Genomic DNA, 22,559 nt, shown 5'->3' with positions numbered 1-22,559 from the left:
CCCACGCACAGGAAATCAATGTGAGTCAATGCCCTGTATAGCTATCCTTATCTCAACCAGCAAAAACCCTTGTTCCTTCCTATTATTGCTTATACTCTCTCTACAACAAAATTAGAAATAAGGGCAAAATAGTTTCTGCTGGGTATTGAGGGGGGGGAGAGGGAGGGGCCGGAGTGGGTGGTAAGGGAGGGGGTGGGGGCAGGGGGGAGAAATGAACCAAGCCTTGTATGCACATATGAATAATAAAAGAAAAATGAAAAAAAAAAAGAATTTTATCTTATCTTTTTACTGCAGACATAAGTCAGTCAAATATAAGTCCATGTACTTTTCACCTTCCATAATTTAGTTCATATGTCTCTTTTCTGTTTTACTCACTTCTATTCCTTTTGTTCTGTAGGTGTATAACTTAAAAAAATCTCTTCAATGTAATTTTAATGTATTCTCAGTAGGGATTCAAAGATTAATGAATGAGTTAGTTACATTCTTTTGTTGTTTAACCTTTTTACTGTAAAATGTAATACTGTATAGAAAAGGCTTAAAATGTGCCATGCACTGACTTTCACAAAGTATCCAGCCAGGTTAAGAAATAGAACATTATCAGTCTACCAGAATTGCTTGACACACTGATGCTGTAAGGATCTTTATTCCATTTCAGTAAGTGTAATTTCAGTGCACCCCAAATATCTTCCAACTTTATTCTATGGTCTCCAGATTGTGCCACTTGATAAACAATCCAAATTAACCATTATATGGAAAAATATTCAGCATTGTAGGGCAACATGGTATAGATGTGTCTGAGTAAGGTTTATTTTAGCTAGCAAATACTATGTTTTGTTAAGGACCTCTTCTGTGCAGGCACAGTGGGAACTTAAAGAAACGTCATCTTACACAAAATTGTTCTTTTCTTGAGGTATTAATTCTATAAGACTAATCTAGTATTCCAATATGATTTCTTCTGTCATTTTAAAAGGTCCTGAGGAAACATCCAAGTTAGACTGTGAAATAAAGAAAGTATAAAATAAATTGAAAAGTATTATTTCTTGGTAGTATCATTTATTCTTTACTTAGTAGAAGCCCAATACCCTTCCTGTTACAAAGGCCATAGTTTTCTACAAACCCAAAGAACTATAAATTTTACCAGCTGGTTTTAACTGAGAAGAAATATCAAGAAATTCCTCCTTTGGGCTCTATAAATGCTGAGATAGTAGACTGACACATGAAGCATAATAAGTGTAGTTATTCATGACTCCCCTACAACATGTCCTAATGATTTATTTTCTACTCCATTTATAAACAGTAACAAAGCAGATTCTCACTAAGTGAGAGGCCTGCTATTTTTTCTTATGTAAAGTGTCAAGTGAGTTGAATATTTTGGGGCACATACATTTTTGGCACTTAAGCAGAGAACACATTAATGATTTAGCATATGAAGGTTGTGTTGGTTATCCAGTTCTGTCTACAATTAACTATCTTTTTTTCCTCCTTCATGAAAGAGGTTGAAATTTATATCCTTTTTGGAAGTTTACTATCTGTAATCTAAAGAAAAAGATGGGGAAAATAAACAAGAACACTCAGACTTCTTTTCCATGTGCTGGGAAATTTCTGTAGCACATGAGGTTCTTCTACATGAGAAGCAGAAGGCTGGGTAAGGTCTCAAAGCTTGCCTGTGACAGTATTTGCTGTGTCCGATTCAGTGTCCAGTCTTGTGTTGCCCCTTTCCTGTCAAAGAGTCATAGGTTCACTGTGGCTGTTGAAATGGATCATTTACAATCTGATCTTAGGTAAAACAGTTTGCATGCACATGAGATGGGGGAATTTTTAACTCTGGGAAGTTTATTGAATAGATTTCTGAGTCCTGCTTGCAGGAAAGTAATATTTTTGTTTGTTTGCTTTTTTAATTATCTTCTCTCTCTCTCTTTCTCCTCCCTTCCAACCTTCCTTAAAAAAACAAAAACAAAAACAAATATTCTGCTATCTAGCTCAGGCTACTCTTGAACTCTCAATTCTCTTGCCTCAGCCTCCCAATTACTGGGAGTACAGATGTACATCGCCATACCTGGCTTGCCATTTCCCATAAAGCATTTGCTTTTTGTTCTTGTAACAGTGTGGAGAAAGGGATGTGTCTTTGTAGTTTCCCAGACCCTCAAGTTCAATACTATTTTCATTGCATTGCATTTGTAATCCATAGAGAAGTGAGTTTTAAGCAGTAGTATTCTCTTAGGGAAGAAATAGAGATAGTTAATTTGGGGGGTGTAAGTTTCAATGAGTGAGGAGGACAGGACAGTAGGTCACTGGAGGTTTTTTTTTTTTTTTTGGTATAATGTCCCTTAGCAGCCACTGGGCAGAAAAGAGAATTGGAAAAGAAATTCAGAAAGAGAAGTCAAACGGCACCTATGAAGAAGCTCTTTCCCCTTTGTAAACTTTTCCTAAAAAGTACACAGGTGTGTAGTCACTCATCTCTCATTCATCCAGCTGTTTGAGAGGTTTTGCTCAAATAGCTGCAGGCAACTCCAAGCATACATCAGCACAACAGCTCCATGTTCTCCTGAGGCTGCTAGGCATGATTTAGGTTAACTGGAACTCCACTGTGTTAATTCATGACCCTAGGAAATATTTGAAATATGGGGCTGCATATATATGGGGCTATATGGGGCTGCAGAATGCACACCTGGAATGTAGTCAGGAGCCCAAAGTTCTAGCTTAGGTTCTGTAACTTATTTACAGAGTGACGTCTTGAATGTCTCTGGATATTAGCTTTTGGTGTTATTTACTTCAGAATGGTTGTACTAGATTATCTCTTGAAATCCGTTTAACTCTCAATCTACTATTCTGAGAAAACAGGATGATGCAAGAATATGTTTTCTCTGATCAAAGGTCTGCTGCCTGCTATTGCCAAGCATCTGTTATCCAAACCATTTTGTGAAATTTGTTCCCTTTAGACAAAATCAATGTTTTTTATGAGGTTGGCACAAGATTACTTATTTCTGCTTATTGTTAAATATCATCACATTTTGTGTTTTTGAACACTAGAGATTCATTTTTAACTTTAATTTTTAAAGGTCTAAAATTTAGGGGCTGTGATTTGGAAATGTAAATAATCATAAATTAATTGCTGAATTCCTACCTGCTTGAATAAGGCTGAAAATCATCTTGGAAAATTAAGCAATTTCCTGATAGTGTCTCAAGATTTTTGTTTTAGTCCATTTAGTTTCAATATTAAAATTATTAGTATTATGCTCCTTTGTATAATTTTCATTACTTTCTTTCACACAAGGATTCTTAATAAGCTACAGACAGCCTTTAAACCCTGAAATGAATACAAGTTTTACATATATTGGTGTGTTTCTGGTAAGAGCAACTATAACTTTCATTAAATTTTCAAGATGTATAATAATACCTAATAATTAAGAACTATAATATTATATTATAAACTCTTTGAGAGAAAAAAATGTTTATCAATTGAAACATTACTACAATGCATAGTTAATAATTTTTTAGTAAATACTCAATAGAATAATTGAAATAATTGAACATTGCATTTAAAAAATTTGATTAGAAGTCCTCTAAGTTTATGTTCAAAATCTTGTATCTGATGTTGTTAAGGGGCTGGGAATGTAGCTCAGTGGGAGAATATTTGTTTAGCATACCCCAGGCCCTGGGTTAGACCCTCAGCACCTCCAGAACAAGAAAGAAAACTCAAACTGTTGTTAAAACTTGACCATTTTTCTAAACATTGTTTGATGTACTTATATTATGAGAAGGATTTTTCTCTGTTTTGGGATAAGATACTGTAAGATGTGCACTTAGCTGAGATTTATCTGTTATGTTAGTGTATGATTAGAAACCCCTTTAGGTATCCTGAATTATTCTAATGACTCCTGGATTAGGAGAGAGTCTAGGTTAAGCTTCAAGTGGGGAACAATGTCTGCAGTGTGGCTTGGCCTGAAACTAGTCTTGCCATTGACCTTCCCCTTGCATTCAACCAATCACATCCTGTTCATTTGCATTTACATACACTACTGCTTGCAGGCAAATACACCAGAAGGTGACATCACTGGATTAAGTGCACTCATGCTCACAACACATTCATCTATATTTCCTCTAACCCACTTCCAGGGGAGTCTAGAGGATAACCAGGCCTGCTGAACCAACTTGGAAGGAAGACAGGGCTGGCAACTTACCTGTTGGTTGGTCTGTTTTTAATTTATTTTGAAATTAGAAGGTAAGAATGACTTTCAGGTTTAGGGAAGTTTTGTCAAGGACAGCAGAGAGTGATTACAGAGGAGGGAGAAAGTGCTGGCAGCCCAAGAGGAGTTCCACATACTCTCACTCACAGTTTTTATAAGTAGAAAGGGCTACCTCTGGTATTTGGTGAGCATAATTGGTTGCAGAAACAATAACTCTATTGAAAAATGCTTTTCCATTACTGGTAGAATATCACCTAATTTGCAAAACTAGAGTAAATCTAAGGGATTATAGTTTATTTAGATATAAGATGCATATATATATATATATATACACATACACAATCCATATGTAATGCATATATATAAATCACATTTAACTTTGACAATAATTCTGTGAAAAATAAGTAGGGACAGTATCATTTTTCCCATTTTTAAAGGAGAAAACTGAAGCTTAGTAGAGTAACACAACTCAATCAAGAACCTGAACTAAAATTAAAACTCTTAGACCTATGCCCTTTCAATTATAATACAGTACAATTACAGTATAGCTCCCAACTCAGCTATAGAAGTTTGCATCCTTAGAAAGAGAAGTATCTTTTTTTACCAAATGTGTGGTACAGGCATTTTACCCTCTCAGATCAGAAATCTTTGTATGTCCTTATGTGATATGCATACAAATATTGCAGTGAAGTATTCTACATTAAAAATAATGAAAATAAAATGCATATGTGTCTACACTCATCATTATTATTTTGAATGAAGCAGAATGGCATCAAGAATTTATGCACCAGAGATTTTGGGAGTTTTCTGAGTGCAACTAATGTTGAAGAGCAATGTTGGTAGGTCAAGACTGGAACCAGCTGGGGCAGGATGCCCAGGGCCTGGACCAGGACACTGCCAGAGGAAATGGACAAACATTTCCAGGAAATATTTAAAAGGAAGGATAAGCAATTGAGTATAAGAAGAGAAAGAGAAGGGGAAGTTGATGTGGATTCTGCAGTTTCCAATCAGCTAAAAGAAGTGGCTCATTCTGGAAATAAGCTTGTTTGATGGAATTGAGTAGGTTAGAAAGATATTAATAAACTTGACTTGGAACATAAAATGGTAGTAGAGATATACTTAGCAATAGAGGAATAGATTTTCCCATCTAAGGGATTTGTTCTAAACCTTTTGTTAGACACCAATTACAATAATGAGAGATTTAAAAAAATAATATTTGATGGATGTGTTTTTATGAATTTAAGTTAGCAAATGCTATGCTACTACTCCTCCCAAAGATGAATTTAAACTCAGGAGATCTGAGGGAAGTTGTGACAATTTCTAGAAAATATTGTGACAGGACACCTGTTCACATTTCTACTCCAAAGAATGGTCAGATGATTGGATGATGATTACATGGTTCTTCACATGTAGGTAGTACAGACACTGTTTTTTACATGCTCGCTAGCTCACAATGAAGTTTTTGTTATTATATTTTACTTTTGGGGGACACATAGTTAAATATGGGCTGGGTGAGACCCTACGTGTATATTTTGTGGCTACAGACAAAACAGTATAAGGCGTTTCCTGTAGTTCAGTTTCCAGGGTATTTCTGGGAAATCAGACCATGAAGTTTGCCCCAGGAAATTGTTTCTTTGTGGTCAAGACCAATGTTTACACATTCTCATTGAGGGAATCTTTAATGAGCTGTTCCATTTGCACAAATTGCTCTAAGAAGGTATTTTTACCCTCTTTTATAAAGACTTGGCATTATAAGAATGCATTAAAACTGTGACTCCGTCACAAGAGGTTGTCCAGGACAGAAGGTCTGAGGTTCCTTTTTGAGAATGTTGTATGTGCATCATCTGAAATGACTTAATCATGTAGATTTCATATCTTTTCTTCATTGGAGGCATGATCTCTTTTTTATATTTGGAATAAAAACTCATGAGAGTTTGGGGACTAGTATAAAAGATAATTTTGTTCCATTTTACCAGTTAGGAAACCATGACCTTGACTAGGAAACGTTAAAAAATATTCTCAAGGCTCCATAAGAAGTCAATTGTTCAGCTGAAATAGGTCCTTAGAGAAGGAGGAATTCTAACATATTAGTTATTCTAGAGGCTCAATGCCAATTCCAACAGATTTGGAATAGTTGTGAAAGATTTTTTTTTTCATTTGAAGGAAGAATTATGGCATTATCTATTTAAGTGAGAATCCCTGATTTCATTGGCCTGGATATCATGAACTTATTTTTGTTTCTTCTTTGCCTTCACTAATTGCTTTATAAAATAGCTGCTTCTTTTCTCATATTCCACCCACATACTGTTTTGTCAGCTGTATTAGTCTGTTTTCCAAAGCTGTAACAAAATACTCAAAGCTGGGTACTTTATACAGAAAAGAGGTTTGTTTACCTCACAGGTTTAGAGGTTGAGAGTCTAAATAGTATGTCGCTGGCTCTGGTGGGGGCCCTTGACTGTGCTACATAGTGGAAGATGGCATCACAGTGGGAGCATGTGCAAGAAGAGATCACACGGCAAGACAGGAAGCAGAGACTGGGGAGGATCCAGTCTTGCTCTTTTATTACAAACCTCCTTCAAGAAGTAACTTGGACTTCAAGATAATGATGTCAATCTCTTTCGTGGCAGTACCTTTGACCTAATGACCTCTTAATAGGCCCCATTTCCTAAAGTCATACCACTTTGAACATTACCAAAATAAGAACCACACTTCTAACACATGAACCCTCAAAGAACAAGCTATACCAAAACTATAGCATGGTCATTTGTGATGGTTACTTAGCTTGAGATCTTCCAAGCATATGGTTGAATACCATAGGACAAAAAGAAGAAAATGAGGATAGACTGATACTCATCACTTTCCTCACTAAAGGTTGTTATATGGCAGAAGAGTAGAGCATTGGAAGAAGAATGGAGAAAATATGATATTAGGCCAACATCAATATGATGTTTGGAAAAGTTTCCTCTTCCAAATCAGACTTTTCGTAGGATATTACTTCTCCTCCCTGGTTTGATTTGGTGGTAACTATTTGGTCTAAAATCTTCCAATTCTGTGCCCCCTTGAAATCACTTCAGTCTTTAAAATATCTTTGATCACAGTAGAGGGATCATTCTAAGACTAACAAATGAATAAACATTTACATGATAATTCTGCTGGTAGCATTTCTCTCTTTCTTGTCAAAAATATTTGCAAGAGTGCATTGATGACTGAGACTTATGGTCTCTTAACTAACTGTGCCCTTTCCCCTGAATTCTGGAGTGAGAAATCCAGGAGGATGTGAACTATATATTAATCTGTTTACCTGGGATTTATGGATTAATTGTTATTTATGTCCCAGCTATGGTTTCAATATGTCCTCCAAACTTCATGTTTTGGAAGCTTAATGCCCAGTGCAACAGTGTTATGAAGTGGGACCTTTAAGAGGAGATTAAATAATAAATACTCTGCGTCATTATCTTGGAGTGGATCTGTTATAAATTGAACTTGGCTCATTCTGTGCTCTTGCACTCTCCTGCTCCTCTTTCTTCTGCTTTCTGCCATGGGGATGATGTAGCAAGAAGGCTTTACAAGATGCCAGTCCCTTGACCTTGGACCTCCTAGGCTCCATAAATGTGAGAACTCAATCTCTGTTCTTTATAAATTACCCAGTCTCTGTTTCTGTTGTAGCAGTACAAAATGGGCTAAAATTTTTCCCGTCCTCCATTTCTGGATTTCCTTACAGAAATCATCTTTCTCCAATATTTATCTTCCTCATTGTAGTCAAACTAAAGTTTAGCAAACATGGGATTTTCTTCCTCCTATTTTGACATAAGTAGGTATCACATACATTAGAAATAAGAGGAGATTTCCATTCTTTTTATTGACTATTACTAACAAAATGCTGTGTTGTGAGGCCAGGCACCTAGACCATGTACCAACTCTTGATTTTAATTCTTTCTTAGCTCCCCTTACTTTCTTCATTCCTTCTTTTTAATCTTAATTCAGTAATTATTGAGTATGTATTGTGGGTTAGACATCTAAAATATTTGAGTACCAGCCAAAAATGTATATGTTTTACTTGCAATATAAATAGACAAATAGAAGTTAAAAAAGAAAATAGAAATAGAAGTTTTAATGACCTCATAAATATAAAGCACACAACAAGTATAATGGAGTCAAGGAATAGTCCTTGGTATCTTGCTGATACCAAAAAGAGCCTGGGTTATGTTGTGTTCTGTGGCTCACGAAAATATTACTTATGATAGAACTCCAACTTACTGATAAAATTTCCATCAACGATCATGGCAGTTTTATGTATGCATTTATAAGGAGGGACTTAAAATACTACTACTGTTCTATATTTGAAGGGCTAAACTACTTCCTGGAAAGACTTTTTAATCATCTTGTATTTGAAAAACATTAAATGAGGTGATGACTGGCAAATGAGAGCAAGCCTGTCTAACACTACAATTATGACATCAACTGACAAAAGCCCAAGCATTCCAATTTCTTGTTGCTAGGTACCTTCTCCTTGTTTCCATTTAAGGATAATGATGCATTGTCAGCCTTAGCTGAGGTACAAAAGATTATTATGCTTTGGAGTCCATCTGCTACCCATGCAAAGGAAAAAAATCGAACTAATACTACTCTTTTCCTTGGTCTTTTGCCACCTTAATTATAGTTCATCTGGGGTATGTGTGCACTTGATGCTGTGAGAAGAACATTTTCCAGGACTGTAAGAAAACAGAATGAAATCTCATGTAAGGGGATTGAACCAGAATTTTCAGTGGGAGCTTGGGGTCGGCATTTTCTGGCGAGTCACCCAAGCAATCAAGCCAAAAGCAGAGGTTACCCACAATACATGTTTGCTTCAGTAGCAACTATTGCCAAACTGTTTTCAGTGAGGCTTTCAATTCAACCTTGGTCCTGATTTTTATTTTTAAATATTTGTAAGTGTGCATATGTATGTTTTACTTAGATTTTCATGTCAAGATATATTTTCTTTGGAATGGTAGAAAGTAGGAACAAAATATTTACCTCTCATTTTAATCTGTGTGTCTTTTTTAGAGCAGCAGTCAGACTCTGTTTTTGCCTGGGGTGCACCCTGTGGAAAGGTCTTCACGCACAAAGTGCCATGGGTAGACCATGCGTCTAGGTCGTGGCCTAAATAAATTAGACTTTGGGTGATGTTCAGTATTCTGTGAGTAGTATAACTCATCTCTTTCTCTACAGTAAATTTTAGACCCATTAATGTTACTAAACATGCTTCAAGGAAAGATAGTGACAAATATTTAAAATCTGAACTCCAAGGAAGGTTTTATAAATATATTTCCTTCTCTAGCTCTGTATTTATTAACTTCTTTCACTGTGTGCCCAGTTGGCTTTTCCTGACTCTACAATTAGAACTATTGAGGATCTGTGGACAATTTGCCATGTGTTTAGGTGGTACTGGGTTTGTACTCAGACTCTTGTTCTTCTTAGGCAGGTGCTTTACCACATGAACCATACCTCCAGGCCCAATCTTTTGTTTAAAACAAAACTTCCTCACTGCATTAGCTGAAATTTTTCCTTCCATAGTATCATTTTTTTTTCATTTTGAGTTTGATTGTGTGTTTTTCTTTCTTTTTTAAATTAATAAAATGTAGAAAGGATATATATTGTTTAAAAACATTATCTGTGAACTCTATGGCAATATGACATCCCAAGGCAAAAACAAACAAGCAATAAACTGTGAATATGATTAATTCCAAAGTACAGAGTGAACCACTTTCTCTTGTTTTTCTTTCCAAAAATAGTTTAGTTAACATACATTAATAATACAAAGGAGTTTCATTGTGATTATTCCATAAGTGCACACAGTATACTTTGGAGATGTTCACCTTCTCTGTTATTTTTCTATTCCCTCTTTCTCAAATAATATTAGGTGTGTTTTGTTGTCTTCATATTTATGGAACATGCTTCGATCCTTTTCACCTTTCCTTCCCCACCTCCGTTCTGTTCATCCCCTCTCACAGTATCCCTTTATATACTATTATTACAATGATGCTAATCATCATTATTTTTGATGATTTTGTGACCTTGTGGCCACTAAGGAATGAATTTTGGTTTCTCTAAATAGCATGTACAGAGATGTGGATGAACAATTTACAATGACTGTGGTTGAGAATCATTCTCTCTGCTTAGTGTTGCTGAGTTTAGCTTTCATGATTTTACCATTAAGCTTCTTATATTCACGTGTGTCTGTGTGTGTACTTGTGCATACTAGGCGAGTGCTGGACCAGGAACTGTACCTTCAGTCCCAACATTATTTTGGTTTTTTGCTTAGTAAATTTGTGGTTTATTCTAAGAAGCATTTCTTCCCTCAAGAAAATCAAGACATGGAATTTGAAATTAAAATTTGTCAATATCAATTGGCTTTCTAATTATAGTCAATGTAGATAATTGCTTTGATCTGGTTTAGTTTCAACAGGGCTGCTTTGTATGCCAGTGAGAAAGTGAGAGGGTCACAATGATGCAATAGGAGTGAATTAGTTTCCCAATCTATTGGAATCACCTGGGCCTCACTCTAAGGAGGTTTATGTTGGGGAACAAGGGAGCCTGGGAGTTTGAACTTTGATTTCTCCAGGCAATTCTGAGGAGCAAGTCAATTTGGAACCACTGGAAACACGGTCTTTTTCAGCCCTCTACTTCTACATTCCATGACTATTCTCTATTTATTATGTTCAAAATAATAGAAATTTAGGACTGGAAATATCTTTGAGCATGTTTAGATTAAATTCTCATTAAAAACAGAAAATATAAAAAATTTGGGAGATGGACATAAAAAAATAAAAGAGACAAGAAGAAGAAAATGAAAATCATTACTTTCTATTCTCACTGCCTAGCTCTAATTATATTAAAGTTTCTCTTTATCTTAAAAATAAATATTTTTAAATGGTCATACACTGTTCATATGCATATATATGTTTACAATCTGCACTTTTCCCTTACTATATCAGGAATATTTCTCATGTCATCAGATATTCTTTAAAGTTACTGAGTCAATGGTTTGGTTGCAACATAATTATCTTAATGATTTCCCTGTCCTTGGCCATATAAGTTAATTTCCTTTTTAATTCCTCTATTATAAAAGATAATGATAATAATGTCCTGATTGAAAATTGTGCATATCCTTGATTACTTAAGACAAATCCCTGAAAGGTGAATTTCTGGAAGAATACCTGGTGGTTAGGACCATAAACCTGAGCCATGCAGCCTGGGTTAGACTTTATCAATTATTGGTTGTGTAAACTTAGGCAAAGTTTAGTACTTCATTTTCCTTGTGTGTAAAATGGGGTTCATTATAGTGCTTCTGCTATAAGAATTTAATAAGCCAATATGCATAAAGCACTTAGAAAAATGCACAGGAGAAAGAGAATAAATACCAATCATTATTTACCTGGCAGTAAAGCAAGACAGATTTGAAGCTTTTGAGAGTTATCACAAATTTTCCCACTAAAAAGACTGTAGCATCAGTGTTCCTAACAGAAATGTTTAGAGTCCATTTCCTTACATCCTTATCCACACTGCCAACACTTTATCATTTATAAATGAAAAAAATGAGGTACAACAGAACCAATTCCTTGCCATGGATCTCATTGTCAGGTTTGAACAGATTTGGGACTAGACTGCAGATCCACAATTCCCCAAACTTGTCTTATCACAGCCTAGATTAAGATTTCTTAAATTTAATGCATCTTGCTTTATAGGATTGATTGGAATTACATCTTCTTTTCAGTGTAACTGTAGGAGTAGTGTAGTGTAAAGGAGTCGTTGTTCAGTGCACTATTTAGTTCATTGATCACAATTTATACCCCCCTGAAACAGAAATTAACATTTAAAATATTTAAAATCACCCCTTGAAAATGTGTAAGATTGATTTTAACTGTATTATTCTCTGAAATAAAAGAGAGTTGTATCATTGGGGCACTAGATGGCGGTGTGACTCTTCAAGGTTTCAAGTTCTGTATGGAAATGTAACTGGGCTCTGAAGGGAGATAGTTTGGTGGCATCCAGAAAATAAAATAGAAGAAGAGTTCGAGAGGTGTGTAAACAAGAACTATTCATAAACTAATCAAGAGGCTATCTCTTGGTTACAGGAAAATCCAAGGTTTAGGATTTTCTGTGTATTTTTCTACCTTCCTTTCAGTTCAAGACAATATTTTGCACTTGCAACTTCTCATTGTTTCTACCACTCCAAATGTTTGATTTTACAGTTGTACTTATAAGCATTATTTGAGTTAACACATGACATTAGCCAATGATCATGATTTAGATTTATTTAGATTACAGTGATTTTTAAAGCATGGTTAACTATTAATTATATAGTATTTTTTTCCCATAATGTGACTTGGGCTTTTAGTAGGCTCTTTAGAATTTGCCTGAAATAGCTTAAGTGTCATTTTTATTTTTACTATCTTAAATATTGTGCTAAAGAGAAAGTTCTTCTTGCACCCATGATGGTATTTCTACTTTACTACTAAGCCTGAGATCAAGTAGCAAAATTGTTTAGCAGTATTGCTTTGTCTTTCAAAATAATTTTCCTAAAGGGCTACATATTGAGTAGTGAATAAAGTAGCATCTTTATCGACAATTTAAACTATGGTCTCCATTTATATAACATAAAAACCAAGAAGATTTGAGTGGTAGTTGCTGTCTTTGATAAACTTGTAAATGATTGAGCAAATTTTCCCTTTCATATACTTGTTATTTGGAATAGGCTGTTAAGAAAACAACCCATAAATCATTAAGTTTGTTCTGGCCTTTTAAATGCAGTTGGTTTAAATGAGGAGGGGTCTTGTAAAGTTTTAAACTGCCAGCTGTTTGGGTTCTTTCCTTTTAAAAGTGGAAAGAAAAGCTCTTGATTCCTGATACTGCTACTATCTGGAAGCCAATCTGTCAAAAATTGTTGGGCCAATGGATTGATTTCCTTCGGCTTCCTAACCAAACTGATCTGCTGCAATAGTTCACCTGCCCAGTGCCCTCCCCATTTACCTCACACCCTCAGTTTAGAGTTTCTATTGACTAGATTCTTTAATTTACTCACTCCTTCCCTCTCTCCTCTCTCCCTCTCTCCATAATTACTTATAACAGGCTGCAGAGCTCTAGATGTCCAGGTGTGTGTGTGTGTGTGTGTGTGTGTGTGTGTGTATTCATTTCCAGAGTAACATTTTCTAATAGCCAAGCCCTGTAATATAGCATCTTACTATATACAACTTGGATTCAAAACACGTTTCTGTATATGGTTCATTCATTCTTTTCATTCTAACTCAGTATTTAGTAGTGGTGGCAAGTTTTCCCTCAACATCAGTTTTTTGTAAAGTGAGAGCTGGTTTAACGCTGGAAGTCACTTGGTGATATTAGTGGCCAGTTTAGACTTCCAGTATAGACGGCAGGGTAAGCATTTCAAATTCATCACTAGGCGTGTGTATAGGTCTTCATCAGACTCACTTGCCTTAAGTAGGATTGGCATTTTGTTCTTTGGGAATGCTATATTGGATAGGATTCCCAGGAAAGTTATCTTGTGGACATTGAGAATTTGCTGTAACTTTCAGAAATTCAGTGACTTTCAGAATGACCCCAGGATTCCTTTCATTACACTTTAAAAATATTTTGGAGAAGGGATTATGAAAGTAGAAAGTATCTGATGGGATATCTTGAAAATATTAAACTCTTGTTTTTTTTCAAACTCCCTGAAATTAATGTTTCCATGAAGATATTATACCATTATGATCCTTGAGAAGGGGAGAATTGCAGTCTTGGGAAGAGGAAGATGGATGTAAGGGAAGCCAAGTCAGACCTAATAAACACAAAGACAGAGACCAAATAAGAAGTCAGACAGAGTGTCTGGGCTTTCTTCTCTGGGGCAAACCTTGGCAGGTCGGAAGGGCCTCACTCCTGGAGGTAGCGGAATGTCTGGATGGGAAGTGCCTGCAAGGTATTGACAGTGTTCAGCTATAAGCAAGGCAGCTCAGGCACTGGAGTGACCCTGAGCAACTTGAGCCAGGTAAACACCTGAGCTTGAGATTTGCTGTCGACAAGACCAGAGAGAAGACAACCTGGAAGTGCACTTCTGGGACCCAGGTGGGACTCAGAAGCCTAGTGAGTACATCATGAATATGACAGAGAATGGCTGGAATTGGTGGGGTGGGGTTGAAGTGGGAGGCTCAGGAGTGGGTAGCTATCTGCTTCTCCATACAATTAGTTATTACCCCAAAGTGACCACAGTTACCCAGAAGTTATTCTTTTAACCTGAAGTGGGCATCTCACCAGAAAAAAAGGAGTCACCTTAATGGCAGTTTCATTTTTATTCCTAACTCCACTGAACATGGGAATCCAATGCCAGATTACAGCAGTTATAGTTAATAAAGAGCAATGTTTTCATGAAACACTTGCATGCAACGTGTACCTTTCAGATTTACAAGGCACAGTTTGTGTTAAAAAGTATGAAAAAGTAGGAAAAAAAGTGGGAAAACCTAACCCTGTTAATATGTGGTATATTTTCTTCCAGAAAGCATAAGGGGTAACACAAATTGGGGTGATGCTGAATATCCAATTTCCTGTCCTAATGGTTATACTCCATGTTTTATTTTGAGCATTTTCTCAGTTCTTCAAGTATTCAATGACTATTACTGGACTGTACTGTTCACCTTCCTCCTTCCTTTCTTGAATGTTTCTCTTGGTCTTTTTACTGCCACAACTGTCTCTTTTATATCTCTCCTGGGTGCATCAGCCTTCCTCTTTTTCAGTCATGCTTGTATTTGAGGACGATTTGTTAGTAATGCAGCCACCAGTAAATACTCAGAGACTCTGTTGATAGCTATGTGTTCTGCTCCACTTATGAATCAGTGCCTCATTCATAAATTGAATTGGAAGTAAGATGCAATAGGTAGATTGGTCTGTAATCCCATTGCTAATCTAAATAACAATTAGAGAGAAATTTCTGAGAGAGTAACAATTTTTTTTTGAGAACAGCAGAGCATTATAAGGGGATCATGCATGCCATAATAAACTGTGTGCATTCAAGAAAGTTGAAACAATGAGGATGTTTTTAAATGTTAAGTGAGAAGAATATGTAGGATATTTTGCAGCAATAATCCTTGGCAACAAACAGCACTAACAAGGGTGGGTGGAAGTCCTTAAAAGAAATATTTTTTTGTGTAAGGTTGCAATTGACTTTGTGCAAGGTTGCAGTATTGGCAGTATTTTATGAATAGTTACTGTTATCAAGCACACACCCATAAAATCCCTTCATCCTAATCTCCCAGCTGTAGTCATTATTTTTCATAAGGGTTTGACACAAGTGACTTCATTTTGATTCCAAAAACTTTTACAACACACATTTACAATAATTCTAAGAATTTACTAAGATGAGCAGTTTATTAGAAAAAATTTCCAGAACCACCACAAACTGTTCTCAATCTTTAATTTTTAGCTAAGTCATAAATAAGTATTCTTAGTAGAAAGGAAAGGAAGAATGGCTTATTTGGGATAAAAATATCATGACCATAGTAAACACTCATGGCTCTAAGAACTTGACTTTGTCAAGAATTACTTTTGCCCTACCTATATTCAGAAGGTAGTTCCTTTTATAAGTGAAAAGCTTATTCTTACTGTAGTTTTGGAAAATTTGGGTTTATTTTTATTTTCTCTTTTACTAAAGGCACTTGCAGTTTTGCTCCAATTAGTATGACTATGACTAGTACAAACATCAGTAGTTTATATTTTTGAATCTTTGGGTGACTTTACCAAAGTAAGTTTATTTTTTACTTGACCTTAATCTAAATGAGAAAATGAGTCTAGAATGCATAAATAACTACCTACTTAAGAAGAGTTCCAGTTAATTATTCTTATATTTTATACTTAAATATACCATATTTTAAGTTTGACTTGATTATTTAAAGATTGTATAAAGATTCTGAAATTACTTCTTGAAGAAGTAATCAATGAAAAGAAAACACTCCTCTCTATTACCTCCTTTCAGAGTAGACCTTCCCTATACCAAATCCATCAAACCCCAAATTTATAAATTTGAATAAAATTAAAAGAAAATAATGGCAAGTTCAAAATTTTGAATAGTGATTATTTGCTGGAACTATATGAAGATGAAGAATGCATGATTAGAAGGAAAGATTTGAAAGATTTGTTTTAGAAATATTATCTTAAGCTTAACATGTTATTGTCTTTTTTTATTTCCCTGGCAGAGATAGGTGCCCTTGTGAACTCTATTAGGTTCAGTTATAGTATGTAAATTATTTTCAGATTGGGCCTTTGCATAGCAAATTAGAGCCATATTAGGATTTACCTAAGGGGAGACAAATTATTTACAGAAATTAGGAATTTAAAGCCATGATACCCAGGCTGATGATAAAAAGAATTAGAAGAGAATTAATTCACTTTAAGGTGAGAAATCTCTTGGTATAAAAAACCTCTGGCTATGCTTCATATAAGTATTATATATTACAGGAAAAGTACAGATGCATTAACTGAATTCAGTAACATACATGATTACTTAAGAAGTAGATATGCTGCCACATGTATTCCACAGGGAATAAAAGTATGCTTGGTGTAGGACTTATCCATACAAAGATATAATCTTCACTTTATGGTGATAATGAGAAGAAATTGGAAAGAAGAGATTCTGTTCTACATGTAAATATTATTACGTGATGAAATAGAAAAAATAATTCTTTAACATATTGTAAATACAAAAATATGTAGCACGGCGTGATATATATAGGCCTGAAATATCAAGGTGATCCCACCCTTGGACTATCAATATATACTTAATTAAAAACATGAAGTAGAGGAGGGAAAATAGGTCTTTTCTGGGGTAGGTACTAGTGGGAGGGAGTGGGTACACAGAAAGGGGGAATAAAGATGTATATGGTGGATGTATTTTGTATCTATATAGGAATAGAAGAATGAAAACTGAAATTATTCTTAGAAGGGCGGAGGGGGAAGAAGGAGAATGATGGAGGTGGTAAATCCAACTAAGACATACCGTAAGCACATATGTAAATATCATAATGTATGTGCTTGTACAACTATTATATTCTAATAAAACTATTTTAAAAAGGAAGAAAATATATAGCAAAAATTCCTACACCAGTCGTACAGTGCCAATACGAGAAGAGGAAGTTAAGGTTAATAGTAACGTTCACACTTTGGATCAACACAATCACTTTTCTTCTCTGCCATTTGATTTCTGTACATCAATGAAGAAGAGTGTTTGAATCTAGTCTCACAATTCATTGTTTATTTGCTACAGAAAAACATTGTATTGCACTTTAGAGAGTTCCTGTCAACTTCTCAGTAAAAGAGTTGTTCTTAAAAACACTGCTGTCTGAAGCCAGGCTTTGGCTACTACAATTTTTCCACATTAACTTGCTGATAGGCAGAGGCTACATTAAATATTGATGCAAATTGTGAAGAAAGCAAAATAATAGTAAGGCTTATTCAGCATTGTGTAAATTTTGCCCGAGGAAAAATGAAGCCAATTTTTTTCATTATTATTTATTTATTTATTTATTTATTTGATGGTACTGGGGTTTGAACTCAGGGCCTCACACTTGGTAGGCAGGCACTCTACTACTTGAGCCATTCTGCCAGCTTTGTTTTTGCCTTGTGGGCTTTGAACCTTGATCCTCCTGATTTCTACCTCCTGAGTAGCTAGGATTACAAAGGTGAGCCACTGGCACCTGGCACTGAATTATGTTTGAGGTGTTCTTTCTCAGTCTGTGGAGGGTGTTCTTTCTCAGTCTGTGGAGGGGGTTTACTCCAGGAGCAGACTAAAAGTCTTTTTTACTGACCAAGGACTAGTCAATACACAGCTGCTTTATCTTTGTTCTGTTACAGTTGAAAAACAAATTGTTGAGTGGAATATATTAGGGAATATAGTGTTTGAAGAGGGTAAGGTTTTTAGGACTTAAAGAATTTGTCATTTAAATAGAAAACGTCCTGAAGTTCTTGAGCTTCATATTTGGTACTAAGCAATTTTATTAGTCAGTATCTTTCTTTCTAATTTTTAGCATATGAGATATGCTCTCCTTTCCTGTTTAGTTATCTCATGTCTATATTTAAAGTATATTTGATCAAGCATCTAGCATATATTCTTTCAGAAAATTTTCATCAAAATATTTTTATCAAAATTCCAATAAAGACAATGGAAAAGAGATGCCTCCTCATATCTTACAGGTTTTATTATCTTCCCTCACCTTATTATTTATTATTTTATGGAGGTTATTATATCATAAATAATCCCCTGATTTTGGGGAAAAGAGAGTGTGAGGATGAGAGAATATCATTGAAGTACATTTTAAATGTGTATGGAAAGGTCGTAATGAAACCCATTAAAATTGTTAGATAAGAAAAAGAAAGGGGTGAGGCAGGAGAGAATGAATAAGAAAGAATGGTAGAGTAGGTGAATGTGATCAGAATACCTTTACATACATATATAGAAATATCACAACAAAACCCCTCAGATTGTACAATTACTATGCACTAATAAAAAAGTCCCATGTTTTGAGATAAGTATCACAAGTTACAAATATGTTCACTTTGCCAAACAGTAAATGTGGCAAATGGGAAATAGTACTCTCGCTAATCCTAATGCTTTATTGGCTCTCCTGCTTAGTCATAAAAATATTGTTATTTCTCTTTCTGCTTTTGTTCCTTGTCTGTTCTCCATAGTTCATACTTTTCTTGATTAAAGTCTGCCATATGTAGTTTTAAAGAGTATCTGTACACTAATGAAACTGTTTTCCCACTTTATTTTTTGCTAATGAGCATACATTTTGTTTGGTGTAGCAATGTGCCTACTCAAGTGAAGTGATGGGTCATGACCAGTCTAAGCTAGTATTTCTCAATGGAGGCATTTTGCAGTTCTGGGCAGTGCAAGTCTCCACTGTAGGGCAAAGTGCCTCACATTTCAGTGGTTTTGGCATCCCTGACCATAGTCAACAAAGGCCAGTAGAATTATTGGTGACTTCCTCATTATTAAGATGAGCAAATGTCCTCATGAATATTAAAACATTTCCTGAGTATGGGGAGTCTACATTAAGGGACTGAAGAAGATGGAGCCTGATACTCATGGGCAATGGCAATAGCAGTAGATGCATCTGATCAGGAAAAATGGAGCTTACATGAGTTGACTGGCTTCCTCCTCCTTCCACTGTTGTTCTACCTAGGCTCCCAGCCTCTTGTAGGGGACTGCTCACATTCAGGGTAGATACTTCCTTCTCAGTTGTGGGCTCACAGGCTAATTCTGGAAATACCCTCAATGATATATCCAGAAATTGTGCTTTACTAATCCAGGTGTCTCTCAGTTTGATCAAGTTGCATTAACATCACAGCTGGCTTCTCTCCCTCAGAAGTCTCTCCTATAGCCTTCTGCTCTTTTCACTATAAATTTCATACTTGATCATTTATTCCCATGGCTTAACATATGAACTATATGATGATGGTTCTGAAGTGAATGTTATTTTTCTCAATAATCAGCTTTGAATTCAAAATCAATATATTCAACTGCTTTTTAGATGTTTTCACTTGGTTATGTTACAGGTATTTCAAATCAACACATTTTATCATCTTTTCTCACAAGCTTTCTTATCCTCCAATGTTTCCAATATCAGTAAATGTTATCATCCAAGTCATTCAGGAAGAAATCTGGAAATCCTCTTTGACTCTTCCCTCTCCCTTGTATGCCTCATTTAAAGATAAATATATCCTGTCTTTTCTCTATTCTTCTTACTGCTAAACTGGTTCAAGTTGACATTTACCTCTCTTTTGGATTAGTGAGCAAGCCTGCTGTTGTATCCCCATGCCTGAATCTTTTTCCTCTTTCAATCCATTCAGTACACATATCATTGTATTATTTACCTGATTATAACCCTTCAGTGACCTCTAGTTGTTTTTTATAACCTAAACATTTACACATATCTTGTAAGGTCCAGCTCCTTTGCTCTGCACTCACCTCTTAACCATTTTTACTCTAGGCTCTAAACACATTAAAGTTCTAGTGCATTCCCAGTTTTATATATGTTTTTATCTTTCCATTCCTATTTGCTGGATTTCATAGTAAACTTTAGTTTTTTTTTTTTTTAATTTTAGGAAGCCTTCTCTTTCCTCTCTCTCACATTTCTACTTCTAGCTGGGTATTTACCTATTTATGTGATCATGGATTAGAGCAGTATCTGAGTCAGCATGACCCCCCTAATGTCTGCATATTACATGGAACTAAATAGACATTTAACACGTGACTGAATGAATGGATTAACTGAATCCATAAATGTATAGAGTGAGTTAAAGCTTGGGACAAAAAATAAAAAGCTAATGCATGGGTTCAAACTCCTTATTGGCTAAAATTGCCAGTCACTAGGAAAGGCTATCAAGAATTTGGAAGCATTTTGGGAATGAGGTGTCCAAAATATCCATGTGGAGCATCTGATAAGCCGTTGGATGCACAGGATTGGTCAGGAAAGGGGAAACATTGATTGTGATTCATCAGGTAAGTGAAATGTGAAAGTAGTCAGGGAGAGTTTGATGTGTGACAGAAGAGAGCAACTGTACAGGTTACTGAGTAGCACTAACATATAGGATGCGCAGAACAACATGGAGCCTAAAAAGGCAGTTCAGAGAAAACTGACAGGAGGACAACAGGTGAAAACACCCCATCTCAGTGTTACATAAGCAAATGAAGGATAGAATTTTAAGAATGGAAGATTGAGAGTGTTAATTAATTAGTTTTTGTTTTGCAACAAATTGAGTTTCTGCAAAGAGTATAGTGCTGGATATCATTTGTCTACTTGCCCTTCTACAATACTGTTTATTTTTAGTTTTAATCCCAAAATTTAGCCCAGTGCCTAGTATATAAAACACAATGGAATTCCACAAACAGGTATTAAAAGAACATAAGGTATTTATGCTCAGAATATATTTTTACATAGTGGTTTTATTAGAGATGGTAAGAAATTTGAGGAAAATTGGGAGGAAGACCTTTTCACATGCCTAATTTTTTTAGGAGGCTACCACCTGCCATTCTCACATACAGAGCTTGTCTTAAAATATATGGATGAGAAACCACTAGATAAGATAAGAATACTTGGTTTGAACCTTTACTTCTCACTAGCTGGGTGCCTTTGAGTACATCCCAACATTCCTGAGCCTTAATTTCCTTATTTGTAAAAGGAAGATCATAATAGCTTCCTTCTTGGATTGTTCAGAGGATCAAATGAAATTGCACACACGCAGCTAATTCACACATGTAAAACTATTATAATTATTCTTGCTGACTGTGAATGGAAGTGTGTGATACTGTGCTGTGTTTTCAGTCTTATATTTCTACTATTTAGCATGCTGTGTGAATATTATAGAGCTGCAAAAAATTGTGATATTAACAATTATTTAGAAGAAGAAACACTGCAGATATGCAAATACTTTAAGCCTCCCTTCCACTTTATTCTCTTTTAAATACAAATCAATAGCTAAGGACACACACAAAAAACAATTTCCTAGTTTATTTTTCCTTAAGATACTTTTCAGAGAGGTGATTGGTATCCATCCTTACTACACAGCTGTAGTTGAACCTGTGCAATTACCTAGAGGATTGTTTTGGCTCCAGTCTGTTGGATAATTGCCTATTTGGACAAATTTTCCTTGGATAATTTCCCTTTGTCTAACTGTGGGACTCATAAATTCATGCACAGGGGGATAGATTTTAGAAAATGATATTTGGCCATAGATAGTTGCAATTTCAAGACCATTTCAAAGGGTGATAATGACAGATTTTAACTGGACAATGTAAGTTTTCAAACTTTGAAGATACATTTTAGAATACAAATTATTTATGCATCAATGTAGAGAATGCATTGCATATCCATCAACCTGTTCTAAAATGTTGAGTTCATGAATAAGAACGTTCCACACCCCGTAAAATACTTCTCCTGGATTATAACTTAACTGGGAGGGAATATTGTTAAATATGCAAGAGTTCTCTTTTGGTTCAATATGGATATCATTCTTGGTACTACAAAATGAGAGATTAAAAACACTCATTTCCTTCAAAGTATGTCTTCATAAGGAAGATGCAGAGAAAGATTTATTGTTTATTCTACAATATCTAGAGATATTGTTCTCTATCTCTGAATTTCATTTTTTGGTATCATCATAGAAATCTGATGAATGTCCTGAGTGGTTATCTTATTACAGATAACTGTGGAAAATACTATGTGCTAAATGTAAGTCATGACCATTCAGAAAGGAGGATACAGCTATATAATATTCCTAGAAAAAAAGAATGCCAAGAATTATCAGAGACTTAAAGATACTTTCTGAAGCATTTCCAGATTTCAACTA

The sequence above is a fragment of the Castor canadensis genome, chromosome 9 (genome assembly GCF_047511655.1).
Source record: "Castor canadensis chromosome 9, mCasCan1.hap1v2, whole genome shotgun sequence".
Lineage (NCBI taxonomy): Eukaryota > Metazoa > Chordata > Mammalia > Rodentia > Castoridae > Castor > Castor canadensis.
The sequence above is the reverse complement of the archived record's forward strand: the minus strand, read 5'-3'. Positions refer to the sequence as shown.